The sequence below is a fragment of the Rhinopithecus roxellana genome, chromosome 7, assembly GCF_007565055.1.
Source record: "Rhinopithecus roxellana isolate Shanxi Qingling chromosome 7, ASM756505v1, whole genome shotgun sequence".
In the NCBI taxonomy this organism is placed as follows: Eukaryota; Metazoa; Chordata; class Mammalia; order Primates; family Cercopithecidae; genus Rhinopithecus; species Rhinopithecus roxellana.
The window spans coordinates 19,497,257-19,512,263 of record NC_044555.1 but is presented as its reverse complement, the minus strand read 5'-3'; the positions used below and the strand labels follow the sequence as shown (position 1 = coordinate 19,512,263).

The 15,007-nt window shown below is 37.1% G+C and overlaps 1 pseudogene; it reads left to right on the top strand.

Annotated features, from left to right (window-relative positions):
- The first annotated feature begins 13,634 nt into the window (after positions 1-13,634).
- Positions 13,635-14,789, top strand: LOC104668663 (annotated as a pseudogene).
- The last annotated feature ends 218 nt before the right edge of the window (positions 14,790-15,007 follow it).

The following is a 15,007-nucleotide window of genomic DNA, read 5'->3' as shown; positions in this document are numbered from 1 at the left end:
ATTAACCACCCCCAGTTCCTCTCCAGCTCCCCACTACCCTTCCCAGCCTCTGGTATCCATCCTTCTACTCTCTATTTCCATGAGTTCAATTGTTTTGATTTTTAGATCCCATAAATACATGAGAACATGCAATGTTTGTCTTTATGTGCCTGGCTTATTTAACTTAACATAATGATCTCCAATTCCATCCATGTTGGTGCAAATGACAGGATATCATTCCCTTTTAGGGCTCAATAATACTCTATTGTGCATATGTACTGCATTATCTTTGTCCATTAATCTGTTCATGGACACTTGGGTTGCTTCCAATTATAGCCATTGTGAACAGTGCTGCAACAAACATGAGAGTGCAGATATCTCTTTAATATTTATTTTGGGTATATAATAACTTTCTTTATTTTGGGTATATATCCAGCAATAAGATTGCTGGATCATATGGTAGCTTTATTTTTAGTTGCTTGAGGAACCTCCAAACTGTTTTCCTAGTTTACATTCACACCAACAGTGTACTAGGGATCCCTTTTCTTCACATCCTTGCCAGCATTTATTGCCTCTCTTTTGGATATAAGCCATGTTACTTGAAGTGAGAGAATATTTCATTGTAGTTTTGATTTGCATTTCTCTGAAGATCAGTGATGTTGAGCACCTTTTCATATGCCTATTTACCATTTGCATGTCTTCATCTAAGAAGTGTCTATTGAAAGCTTTTGCCTGTTTTAAAATAGGATTATTAGATATTTTTTCCTATAGAGTCGCTTGAGCTCCTTATATGTTTAGGTGATTAATCTCTTGTCAGATGGGTAGTTTGCAAATATTTTCTCCCATTCTGTGGGTTGTGTCTTCACTTTGTTGATTGTTTTCTTTGTTGTGTGGAAGCTTTTTAAATGGATGTAATCCCATTTGTCCATGTTTGCATTGGTTTCCTCTGCTTTTGCTCAATAAATGTTTGCCCAGACCAGTGTCCTGGAGATTTTCCCCAATGATTTCTTGTAGTAGTTTTATAGTTTGAGGTTTTAGATTTAAGTCATTAACCTATTTTGATTTTATTTTTGCATATGGCAAGAGATAGGGGTCTAGATTCACTTTTTTTATCTGTACTATTGTCTGCCTTATTTCAAAAAGATAATCTTCAAGCTTTTTGTTTCCTTGTTTCCTCCACTTGATCTATCCTACTACTGATACTTGTGATTGCATTGTGAAGTTCTCATGTTGTGTGTTTCAGCTCCATCAGGTCAGTTACGTTCTTCTCTAAACAGGCTATTCTGGTATAGCTCCTGTATTGTTTTCTCAAGATTCTTAGCTTCTTTGCATTGGGTTACAACATGCTCCTTTAGTTCAGTGAGGTTCGTTATTATCCAACTTCTGAAGCTTACTTCTGTCAATTCAGTCATATGAGCCTCAGCCCAGTTCTGTGCCCTTGCTGGAGAGCTGTTGTCATAGGAGAAGAGACACTCTGGCTTTTTGAGTTTTCAGTGCTTTTGAGTTGATTCTTTCTCATCTTTTTAATCTTTGAGGTTGCTGGGGTTTGAATGAGGTTTATGTGGGGCCTTTGTGGTTGTTTTTTGCTTGTTTGTGTTTCTATTTGCAGTCAGACCACTCTTCTATAGGGCTGCTGTGGTTTGCTGAGAGTCCGTTCCAGACCCTGGTTGTCTTGGATTTTTCCGTAACTGGAGGTATCACCATTGAAGATGGAACAGCAAAGATGGCAGCCAGCTCCTTCCTCTGAAAGCTTCATCCCTGCAGGGTACTGACCTTCTGCAGGCCCAAATGCACCTGCAGGAGGTAGTTGGAGACCCCTGTTGGAAGGTCTCACCCAGTCATGAGGAACAGAATCAGGGACCTTCCCAAAGAAGCAGTCCCCATTGGAGGAAACCATTCCTTTTCTGGACCATTTGTATAGTCCAAAGCTGGCAGGCTGGAATGGCTGAGTTGACTGAACCACAGAGATGGCAGCTGCCTTGCTTTGTTGGAGAAAGCCCTTCCTCATCTGGACCATTTGTATCCTCCAAAGCTGGCAGACTGGAATGGCTGGGTTGACTGAACCACAGAGATGGCACTGCCCCTCCCCTCAGGAGTTCCATCCCTGGGAGAGATTGGAGCGCTATCCATAGAACCCTGGCTGGAGTGGCTGAAGCCCCTGCAAGGAGTTCCTGCCCAGTGAGAAAAAAGGTGGATTGGGGTCCTGCTTAAAGAATTAGTATGGCCATGAACTGGCAAGGCAACTGTGCTGCATTGTGGGGGACCCTTCCTCAGCTGGACTGTTTGTATTCTCTGAAGCTGTCATGCTAGAAGACCTGGGTCTACCAAACCACAGAGATGGCAGCTGCCCTTCCCCCTGGAACTTGGATGCATCTCAGACAGATTCCAGCCTGTTGCCACTGGCTGCCTGGAATGCCAAGCCAGTGGGTCTTAACTTGTGAGCTTCCATGGAAGTGGGGCCTGCAAAATGATGCTGCTAGGCTCCTTGGATTCAGCCCCCTTCCTAGGGATATGTAAAGACAGATTTCTGCCCTACTAGAGATCCCAAGGCCAAAGTATGCAAAACTCCTGGGTCTCTGTATGTGCCCAAGCAGTTGCCCTGCCAAGACACCACACAGCTCTGTGTATTGACCCAAGGCCCTGGTGGCTTGGGCTCATGAGAGGATCTCCTGATCCATCGTTTGCAAAGATCCATGGGAGAAATGTGGTTTCTTGGTTGGGGTTGTGCTATCAACCACTGCTTCCCTTGGCTGAGGGTAGGGGTTCCTTGGGTTCTGCACTGCTCCCAGGTGGGCCTTTACCTCCCTTTGCCCTGCTTTTCTTCATTCTCTGTGGGTTGAGTTGTTTACTTAGTCCCAATGCAAGAACCTGGATATTTCAATTGAAGGTGCTGAATTCACTTGCCCCTTTTTACTCCTCTCCATGAATGTCACAGACTGCCCCTGCTTCTAATCAGGCATCTTTAAAGTGTGTTTCTTGTAGGCAACAGATCAATGAGTCTTGTTTATTCATCGATTCAGCCACTCTTTGTCTTTTGATTGGAGAGTTTCATTCATTTACATTCAATGATATTATTGATAAGGACTTACTCCTGCCAGTTTGTTATTTTTTTCTGTTTGTTTTGTGGTGTTGTTACTTGTTGTGAATTTGTATAGGTCTACAGCAACCACAATTCTTGCCTGGTCAGAATAAATAATTCAACTGAGGGTCATAAGCCAGAATGAGAGATCAAGGAAAGTTTTAAAGCAGAAGTAAAAGTTTATTTAAAAGTTTAGAGCAAGAAGAGAATAAAGTCCACTCGGAAGAGGGCAAAGCAGGTGACTTGAGACATCAAGTGAATGGTTTGACCATTGACTTGAAGGTTTTACACATTGGCATGCTTCCCAGGGGTTGCATCCCTTCTTCCCTGATTATTTCCTTGGATTGAGCTCTCTGCATGCATACTGGCCTGCCAGCACCTGGGAAGGGCTGCACGCACTTTGTGTTTATTGAAATTGTATGCATGCTCACTTGAGTCATTCTTCCCTTACCAGTCAAGTGTTCATATAAGGTCTTATATCAGTTAAACTCCTTCATTTTACTTCTTAGTGTGTTTGCTTGAGTCCATTTGCCCAACTCCTGATATCTTATTGGAAAGCTGATCAGCAGTTTCAGGTTTTTCTATCTATTGGGAGACTGCCGTTCCTTGGCACCAGCTGCAACTGATTATTATTTTAAAGAGACAGTTTAACAACTGCCTGACTATCACCTGACAGTCATTTGACATTCCTGGTGGGGGTGGGCCCCCTCCTGCCTTGTTCATATCTGACTAGCTACCTACTGTAACATTTCTCCCCTCAACAGTCCAAGACCCCAACTCTTTCAGGAAAATAGATGAAGGTCAGTCTTCTGTAACTGCTTCCTGCTGACAGAGGGGCAGCGGTGATTGTTCTGTGGGTCTTAGCCTCACTAGCTGTCGTGACAGGGTGGCTCTGTGGGTTGGTGAAGGCAGTGTCAATCCAGGTCCAAGGGAGACAGGGGCAGGATTTCACCTGTTATGCCCCACTGATGGGTAGTCAAGGGGTTCCCTGTAGAAGGGTGACTCTTGAATATTGAGAGGACAGTATCCCTCACTGAGGATCATCTGTAGCTTGATGGCTCAAAGGTGAAAGAAGACAAATCAAGTTATTAGATTTAGAAGCAATGGATCAAAAAGTGGATCAAAATGAGGCAAAGTTAGGAAGGCTCCTTGGGTTTTAAGACAAGTAGAAATGTCAAAATGAAATAAGGGGGTAAGGACAGTTCCAAAAAATCCCAAGACTGCCAACATGCCCATGTAGCTGGTGACTATAGTCATGCCCGCTAAGACTGGGATGCATGGGGTTGCCAGCTGACTTCAATATGTGCCTAGAATTAGATTTTTACATTACTTGCCCCTCTTGTTTCTTCTGAGCTGCAGCCAGAAATCACTGGTTAATTCACAGAAATAAGCAGGGTTAGTACAAATTGCAGGAAAAAATTAGAAGCAACCAATGAAACTAGAATCTAATAATAGTATGCTATAGTTCCTGAAGCTACCAGATTATAGTATTTTGAAACTTCCAGAAATAAAATTGAACGTTATTTCTTTCTTAACTCTTGCTGCTTTGAAGATCTTTATTCTTGCTATTTGGGAGTTTAATTATTAAATGACTTTGAAGTAGTCTTTGAATTCAATTGGCTTGATGTTCTATAACCTTCTTGTATTTGCATATTGATAATTTCTGTCTAGGTTAAGGAAGTTCTCTGTTTTTATCCCTTTGAATAAACTTCATATCCCTATCTCTTTCTCTATCAACTTTTTAAGGTCAATAACACTTAGATTTGCCCTTTTGAGGCTGTTTCCTAGATCTTGTAGGCTCCTTCATTTTATGATATTTTTCCTTTTGTCTCCTCTGTGTATTTTCAAATAACCTGTCTTCAAACTTACTATTTTTTTCTTCTACTTGATTAATTCTGCTATTAATGGACTCTGATGCATCCTTCAGTATGTCAATTGTATTTTTCAGCTTCAGAATTTCTGCTTGATTTTTTAAATTACTCCAATCTCTTCGTTAAATTTATGTATTAACATTTTGAATTCCTTCTTTCTGTTTTCTTACATTTATTTGAGTTTCATCAACACAACTATTCTGAATTCTTTGTCTGAAAGGTCACATATCTCTCTTTCTCCAGGATTGGTCCCTGGTGTCTTGTTTAGTTCATTTGGTAATGCTATGTTTTGCTGAATAGTGTTGATACTAGCAGATGTTCTTCGTGTCTGGAAATGGAAGAGTTTGGTATTTATTGTAGTCTTTACTATCTGAGCTTGTTTGTACCTGTAGTTCTTGAGAAGGGTTTCCACTTATTTGAAAGGATTGGAGTATTGTAATCTAAGCAGTATCTGCTTTGGGAGCACCTCAAACCCATAAACCCTATGATTCATGTAGGTTTATACAGGTACCACCTAGATAGTCTTGGACAAGACCCAGAAGTCGTCTTTGGATTATCAGGTGGAGACTTTTTTCCTCTTTGCTTACTTTCTCCTCCCTGCAAACATTTCTTTTTTTTCTCTCTGTTCTAAGCCACCTAAAGCTGGCCTGGATTGACACAAGCACCCCTGTGGCCACAACCTCTAGGACTATACTGGGTCAGACCTGAAGCCAGCACAGTACTGTGTCTCACCCAAGGCCTGCTGTAACCACTCTGTGTCTGGCTTTGCCACCTGTTGAACCCAAGGGTCTTTACAATCAGTAGGTGGCAAAGCCAGCCTGTGTGTTATTTCCTTCAGGGCAGTTAGTTCCCACTGGCCCCGGGTGGGCCCCAAAGTGCCATCTGGGTGTCAGGGACTGAATCAAAAACCTTAGAAGTCTACCTGGTGTTCTATTGTACACCAGGCACTCAAACTATAAGAAGCAGTCTTTCTCATTCTTCCCTCCCCTTTTCAAAGTCAGAGAACTTCACCACAGGCCACTGGGACTTCTACTTGACTACCACCAATGTTCCCTTAAGGTCCAGGGGCTCTTAAGTCAGTTTGTAGTGAATGCTGCCTGGCCTATGACTCACACTTCAGGGTAGTGGGCTCCCCTCTGTCCCAGGGTAGGTCCAGAGATCCCATCCAAGGGTCAAGTCCTGAAATTGGGGACTCCAAAAGCCCACTTTGTGCTCTATATCTTTTGGTGTTGTGATGGTACCGCTAAGGTGCAAGACAATGTCTCCTTTACTTTTCCTTCTGCTTTTAGGCTCACCCAAGGACCTCAACATAGTGTCTGGGTATCACTAGTTGTTTCTCCGGGCCCAAGGGCTCATCAGTTAGCAGGCAACAAGTGGTCTGTTTCTGTATCTATATGAACTCATCAAAATATTTTCCTGATATTGCTATGGTGTGTGTAGAGTCAATAAATTAAGAGCAATATATTGGATATTGATTGATACAGCATTCCACTTATGGAAAAATTTGGATGGAATTTATATCTTTACAATATTAAGACTTCTTATCCAAGAATATTCTGTGGAAATAAATTGTTGCTGAACATCACATTGGAAATGAGGCCTATAGTTTGGTTTGTTTCTTTATATGTTATATTGCTTGGGTGATCTCTGCTTGCTTTAGGTGTATTATTCTTTTACTCTCCTGCTAGATTTTATATGCTAATATTTTCATGTTTTTGCAATGATAATCAATATTTGACTGGTTGTTTTGTTCTCTGTATTATTTCTGTTAGGTATCCATATGAAAGTTTTTCAGGGTTTATTTTAGGAAAATAATTATAAAGCTTTTTTTCTTTTCTGTTTTTTTTTTGGCATGATTTAAAATATCTTTGGTTATATTTGAAGATATCAAAGATTTCACCTATTTAGTCTCCCTAATCATCAGGTTTTAAGGTTAATTCTCTGCAAAATTAATTTTTCCTTTTTTTATTTTGAAATAATTTTAGACTTACAGAAAAGTTGAAAAGAATACAGAGAGTTCACAAATACCCTTCACCTAGTTTCCTCTCATACTAGCAAGTTAGATGATTATAGTACATTTCAATATTTTATATAGTGCATATTTTTATATATTTATACTATATCATTATAGATAATTATATAAACTGAGAAATTAGTATTGACACAAAACTATTAACCAAACTTAAGACCTTATTAGAGTTAGTAGTTTTCCTATTTATGTCCTTTTTCTATGTTAAGATTCAATCCAGGATTCCACATTGCATTCATTTGCTATGTCTTCTCCAATCTGTGATAGTTTCTCAGTTTTTCTTTAACATTTTTCTCAATTTTATTTTTAACTCTTCTTGAGTCCATTTCAGTAATTCAAATTTTTCTAGAAAATTATTCTTTCATCCAAGTTTTTGGATTAGAATAGATTGTACAAAATGTTCTCTCATGGTTTTTAAAATATTTTCTTAATCTGTGGTTATTTCCAATTTCACAATTTTAATTTGATAAATTGGACCTTTTTATTTTGTTGGTTGGCTTAGTAAATGATTTATCTATTTGTGTGTGTGCATAAGTGTGTATGCATAGATTTATGCATTTAAAGAGCTAATACTTCGCTTTATCAATACTAATGCTTTTTTTATGAAGTTAATTTTTCTCTTTTTATCGTCTTTGTTAATATCTTCCTTTTGTTTCCCCTAATTGTATTTTACAATTGTACAATTGTATTGTACAGTAAAATAGTACCTACTTCACAGGGTGGTGTGTTAATACGTGTGAATTCTTTAGAACAGTCTCTGGCACTAATGGTTAATAAATATTATAATTGTTATTTGTAGTATGTACAATTAAGTCTAATTTATTTAATTCAACTTAAGTCTTCTAGTTCAAAAATGTAAGTGTCTCAGGCAAGAATTTTTTTCTTGTGGGTCTATCCTTGGATGCATCCAAAGGGTAGTATTGTCATTATAATTATTTTATACATATTTGACAATTTCTATTTTAATTTATTTTCTAAGCCACGATATTTTTGTCTTTTTCTTTCTAATTTCCATATGGGTGTGAAAATTTTTCATTTCTATTTTTGTTTATGTTTTGTTTTATTGTTTTGCTGCCAGAGGCTATGGTTTCTACTATTTCTATTTTTGGCATTTTTGAAGTTTATTTATAACAGTATATTTTAAAAGCAAATTTACATAAGCACTGAAAGTTGATTAGCACTTGAAAGTTTATTCTCTGTTGTGTAGAGTTTCATATTTAATACCACTTATTTGTTATACACTTGTCGTCACTGAAAGATGAAGTTACCTATTTCCAATTGTATTTTATTTCTCTTTGAACTTTCAACAATGTTTGCTTTATACATATTAATACGATGTGATTTAGACAGAAAAAGTACATGACACTGTATCTTCTTTATGTGTCTTCTTAGCAGATCATATCCCTTCACCATACCTTGAAAGCAGTCTTCTTTGCCTTTGTTTGAGGCTTGCAATTTTTTTTTGTTGCATTATTTTTTACTTCTGTTGCTTTTCTCTCTCTCTTTTGGAAGCACTGGAGAATAATTTTAATTCATGACAATTAACACTTAATAATTAGCTGCCTGCTTGCTGTGATCAGACTGTCTGAGTTTGAAGTTCCATTACTAATTCTGTGACCTTGGCAAAGGACTTAACTTCTCTGTGCTTGTTTCTTCATCTGTAAAATAGGCAAAATAGGGTAAATAGTACCTACTTCATAGGGTTGTGAGTTAATACATTTGAAGTGTTTAGAACAATGTCTGGCACTAATGTTTAATAAATATTACAATTGTTATTTGTAGTAGATAGGCAAACGGAACTTTAATTCTACACTAAGGAAAGTCAAATGCAGATCCTTATAGTATAAAATAATTCTCTGCCATTTTGTTCAAACAAAAAGTAAAATCTCTTTATGTTATATAAGCCCCATGAGTCTTGACTTGAGTCTTGGTGATTAAGTCATACCTTGAGGCATTTGGGTAGGTCCTTATCCCTCTAGTCTTAGAGAAGCATGCTACTTTTTATTTCACAGCAACTGCACACCAGGCACATGTGTAAGACTTTTTTACACACACACACACACACACACCTCCTTAATATTTTAAGGTAGTCACTAATATTTCCATTTTACAGAGGATATAACTAAGGCTGAGAGAGATTAGACAATTTGTACAAAGAAACAAAACAACTGGAGACTGGGCTCCAACCTAGGTCTTCCAGAATCTGAAGCTCAGATGCTTTCCACTAGAAATGCTTGCTTCTTGAGGAGAAAGACAATCCTTTACACACATTGTCCTGACTACATGTTATAAGAGGCTTTGCCTTCATTTGATCTCAGAACGCAATACTTACTGGCCAATTAAAGACAGTGTGCAGGGTACTCTGCTTAGTGCTATGGTCAGCTCTCCAAAGAAGTTCATGCCAACAACAAAAAAATGTCATTTACTGTTTAGTTACATGACATGTGACTGCCTCTTTTTGCAGTCTCCTGGAAGACATCTCTGCTGGCCAAAGCCTAGCTACAATTTGGAGCAATGACTCTCATTTCTGGTGACACATTAATATTGCCTGAGGAGTTTTTTAAAAAATGAAACAAATGCTGGCCCCACTCACAGAAATTCTGATCTAATTAAACTTAAAGTTGAGCCCAGGCAGCACTGCATTTTAAGCACCCAGATGATTTTATTGTGCAGCCAATGTTGTAAACTTCTAGAATTTTTTTTGAAGCAACTCAAAAAGAAAGATGTGCTTGTTGTTCTGAAATCATGTGCCAAATGGTTTGATTTATTATTGTTATGGTAATGTAAACAGTAACTGTTGCTCTCAATCAAACCTCTCCCTTCTCCTGTATAATCCTGATTAAGAGATTAAAGGCCACCACCAAATCATGTCAAAGATAACAACCACAAAAATCATCTTTTACCTCTCTCTTCATCATCTATCATATCTGATCTGTTACAATTTTCTGGGTTTTTTCTTGTTTTTTTTTTTTTTTTTTTTTTTTTTTTTTTTTTTTTTTTTTTTTCCTGCCATTGAGACATCTCTTCCATGTATCCCTTTTTTTTTTTTTTTTTTTTTCATTCTCTTTCCCACATCCTAGCCCCAGGACTTGACAATAGAATCTTGTTTTGTTTTGGTTTTAACTCTTTATTTTGAGATCAATGTTGATTCATGTTCGCTTGTATGGAATATTATAGAGAGATTCTGTGTAATCTTCACCCAGTTTTCCCCAGTAGTAACATTTTACATATCTTGTACAACACCGAGAACAATTTCTTGCTTGACATTGATGCAATCTACAAACCTTATTCAGAATTCACCAGTTTTACTTGCCTCATTTGTTATTGTTTTTTTAATTTTTATAAAATTTTTGGTAAAATAGACGTGCCATGAAATTTATCACCTTAACCATTAACCATTTTTGAGTTGTACAGTTCAGTAGTATTAAGGATCTTAATTCATTTTTCTACATGTAAATTCTCCTTTTTTTGATCCAATCTGCACACGGTTGCCAAGATGATCTTTTAAAATTAAAAATATAAAGCTACAAAACATATTTTAAATGATCGATGAAACCCTTCATAATGTTTGTGGTTTCTGGCCCTCTAAACTCAGTGAAGTATCACCTCATCCAGCATCACATCTTGACTAGTTTATACAAAGAAGTTACATTTATTTATTACAGAGTTTGAGCACTTTTAATTTTTTTAATCACTTAGTATATTTTGAGAATCTCCATATCAGCATATACTGATTTGCTTCATTCCTTTTAACTAGTTTACAGATTGTAATGGTATGGACGTACCAACATTTATTTAACTACCAACAGACATATAGGATGTTTCCAGTGTTTTGCTATGGTAGAATGCTACAGTGAAGTTCTTTTTTGTAAGTAGAATTGTTGGGTCAAAGCTTATGTGTGTTTTTCATTTTGATAGATATTGTCAAATTTTCCTTTAAAAAGGCTGCAATTAACAAAACACACAAACACACTGTATATTACTATAATTTAAAAAATATTTTCCAAAGTGTGACTTTTAAAAATTTTGAACTACTTATTTCTGTTTGCCCACTTTTAAATTGAACTTTTGTTTATCTTATGGATTTATAAGAGTTATTTTAAATACTACGAAGACTAGTCTCTTGTCAAAAAAGTTACAATATTTCTCCAAGTTTGTTTCTTGTTTTTTGACTTTTCTTATACAGGGATGTTTAAATATTAGGTTATCAAATTATGAGACATTTAGGTTTTACATTTTTCTGAAAAACTTTTCTTACTAAAAAATTGCAAAGTAATATCTCTCTTGTTTTCTAGTTTTATGATTTTATTTTTTGCATTTAAACTTTTCATCTATTTGGAATTATTTAAGGTATGAAAATAGGGTAGTAATCCAGGTTTAATTTTTCAAAATAATGACAATAATAATAATAATAATACCAACCAAGAAAATGATTAACAGCTGCTGGTTGTTTACTCTGTCCTATGCAGTATGCTAAGTGAAAATAACTAGTGAATTTTCCCAACAGTATTTATTAATGAAGCTATCCTTTCCCCTTTTGGTTTGAAATGACACCATTTTCATGTATTATATTTCCACATTAGTTTGGACAATTCTTAACCTCTACTGACACAAACTATTTTAATCACTTTATCATTCTTTTCTTAAACAGCTTAATTAATTATTTATATACCATAAAATTCACACATTTAAAGTGTGTAATTTAAAAATTGTTAGTATGTGTAAATAGTTGTTAAACTGTGTCCGTAGTCTAAGTTTAGAAAATTTCATGGTGCCAAAAAGAAAACTTGAACCCACTAACAGTCACCCTCCATGCCCCCACATCCAAAGCAGCCACTAATCTACTTTCTGTCTCTATCAATTTGCCTATTCTTGCCTTGTAATATAAATGGGGTTATATAATATGTGGCCTTTTTCTGTCTGGCTTATTTTATTTAGCATAATGCTTTTAAGGTTCACTCATGTTGTGGCATGTATCAATACTTCATTTTTTATTCCTGAAAATATATTTCATTTTATGTATATACTACATTCTATTATCCATTCATCAGTTGACGGACATTTGGTTTGCTTTTACTTTTGGGCTACTATGAATAATAGTGTTATGAACATCTCCATATAAGTCTTTCAGTGGACATATGTACTTCTCTTGGGTATACATCTAGGCATGAAATTGCTGGGTCATACAGTAACTGTATGTTTAACATTTGAGAATCTTTATTTAACAAAAATGGCCTCCAGCTCCATCCATGTTGCTGCAAATAACATAATTTCATTCTTTTTATGGCTGCATAATATTCCATGGTGTATATATACTACATTTTCTTCATCCAGTGAACTATTGATGGACACTTAGGTTGATTCCATGACTTTGCTATTATGAATAATGTTGCAATGAATACACAAACACAGCTGTCTTTTTGATATATATATCAATATATATCAAATATACATCAATATATGTATTAAATATATATAAATATATACATATTTGGATATATATATATATATAAATTTTTTTTTTGCCCTTTGGGTAGATACCTGGTAGTCAAATTGCTTGGTCTAATGGTAGTTCTATTTTTAGTTCTTAGGGAAATTTTCATACTACCTAAGAATCGCAATTCTATTCCATTGATCTATATCCTTATACCAGCCACACTGTCTTGATTATTGTAGTTTTGTTATAAGTTTTGAAATTGGGGAGGATGAATTTTTGTGTTTCTTTTCCAAGACTGTTTGGGTTATCCTAGGTATCTTGCATTTTCATGTAAATTTTAGGGTCCATTTGTCAAATTCTGCAAAAACAAAGGAGTTGAAATTTTTATAGGGATTGTGTTTAATATGTAAATCAACATGGAGCGTATTGCCATCTTAGCAATATTAAGCCTTCTAACTATGAACACTGGATTTCTTTCCATTTACTTAGATCTTCAATTTCTTTTTCTTAATTAGAAGACTTTTTGTTTACAGAACTTTTAGGTTGACAGAAAAGTTGAGTTGAAAATATAGAGTTCCCCTTATACTCCTAATGCTCCCGAATTGTTGCCCCTACTATTAACATCTTGCATCAGTGTGTTACATTGGTTACAATTGATGAGCCAATGTTATATATGCTATGGATTTTGACAGGTCATTAATGTCTTTTAATAATGTTTTGTAGTTTTCCATGCATAAGTCTTACACTTATTTTATTATATTTATTCCTACATATGTTCTTACTGTGATACTATTGTAAATTGATTTTTCTTAATTTCATTTTTGAACTGTTCATTGCTAGCATATGGAAATACAATTAACTGAGTTTTAATATTTACCTTATTTCCTTTAGCTTTTCTGAACACATGTATTACTTCTCATAGTTTTTTCAGTGGATTCCTAGGGAGATAATATACTTATAAGACATGTTGGGGAGAAGGTGCAGCTCCCCACAGAATGCCTTGTGGTCCAGCCCGACAGGTGGTGGAAACATTCTATCCCTTGCAGTGGGGCCAGGGGAAAAATGAGGTGGCCCAGGTGCCAAAGGCTGCTGCCAATGCAAGTCGCAATTTTTGAAATCAGTATTTTTTTTGCATCATGTAACTGATGCCAATGCTCCTCGAGTGGATCCCTGAACAACCCAGCCAACTCAGTGAGGGAAGGAAGGGACTGAGCTGTGAGGAGAGTGAACCCAAGAACCATGTCTATGTGGGATTCCTTTAATCCAGAAAGTTACTAATTGACAAGAGCTTTCAGCTAACCAGATTCACTGAACTGAAAGGCACAGGCTGCAAAATGCCCCCAAAATGTCCTGCAAAAATTGCTGGAATCTTTATAGGAGAACCACTTCCAAGAAGATGAGCAGTTTCTGGTAGCCGCTAATGTCAAAGCTTGGCATTGGAATTGATACTTGTGTCATTCCTTTGAGGCACGATGGGCTTTCCTTGGTTCAAACCATGGATTACACTTACCGATCATAGACGACCCTTACATGATGGGCAGGATGGCATATGCCAATGTCCTCAGTGACCTATACGCAATGGGGGTCACAGAATGTGACAATGTGCTAATGCTCCTTGGAGACAGTAATAAAATGACTGATAGGGAAAGGGATAAACTGATGGGTTTTAAAGATGCAGCTGAGGAAGCAGGAACATCTCTAAGGGGTGGCCAAACAGTATTAAACCCCTGGATTGTTCTGGGAGGAGTTGCTGCCAATGTCTGCCAGCCCAGTGAATTTATCACGCCAGACAATGCAGTGCCAGGGGATGTGCCAGTGTTGACAAAACCCCTGGGGACACATGTGGCAGTGGTTATACACCAGTGGCTGGATATTACTGGAAAACAGAATAAAATTAAATTAGTGGTCACCCAAGAACATGTAGAATTGGTCTACCAGGAGGTGATGATGAACATAAGGAGGCTCAACAAGACAACTGCAGGACTCATGCACACTATCAATTCCCACGCGGCCACCAACATCATGGGCTTTGGGATTTGGGGTCTGGAGCAGAGCCTGGCCAAGTAGCAGAGGAACCAGGTGTCATTTGTGATTCACAATGTCCCAGTGCTGGTCAACAGGGCTGCGGTGAGCAAAGCCTGCAGAAACATGTTCTGCCTCATGTACAGGACCTGCTGGGAGACATCAGGAGGCCTTCTGATCTGTTTGCCACATGTGCAAGCAGGTCGATTCCATGCAGAGATGAAGTCCCCCAACTGTGGTGAAGGCCACCAAGCATGAAATTATTGGGATTGAAGAGAATGGCAACCACATAGCCAGAATCATAGACAAACCCTGGATCAAGTGACCATTCAAAATGTGAATCCCACACCTGGGGGCCACCTCTTAACCTAGACAGAAATAGCCATTTGGTTTTGTTTTTAAATAGATCTGTTTCCTTTATCATCACTTGAATTAAAGACTGTAAACAACAAAATCTCATTGTGTCTACACATCGGGTGACCTTAGGTCGATTTGTAAGTGGATACAATTAATAAAATAAAATACATTGTCTTTTTTCCTGTTACATTAATGGAAGATGCACCTAATATTAAGGCAGCTTCCGAGTTGAG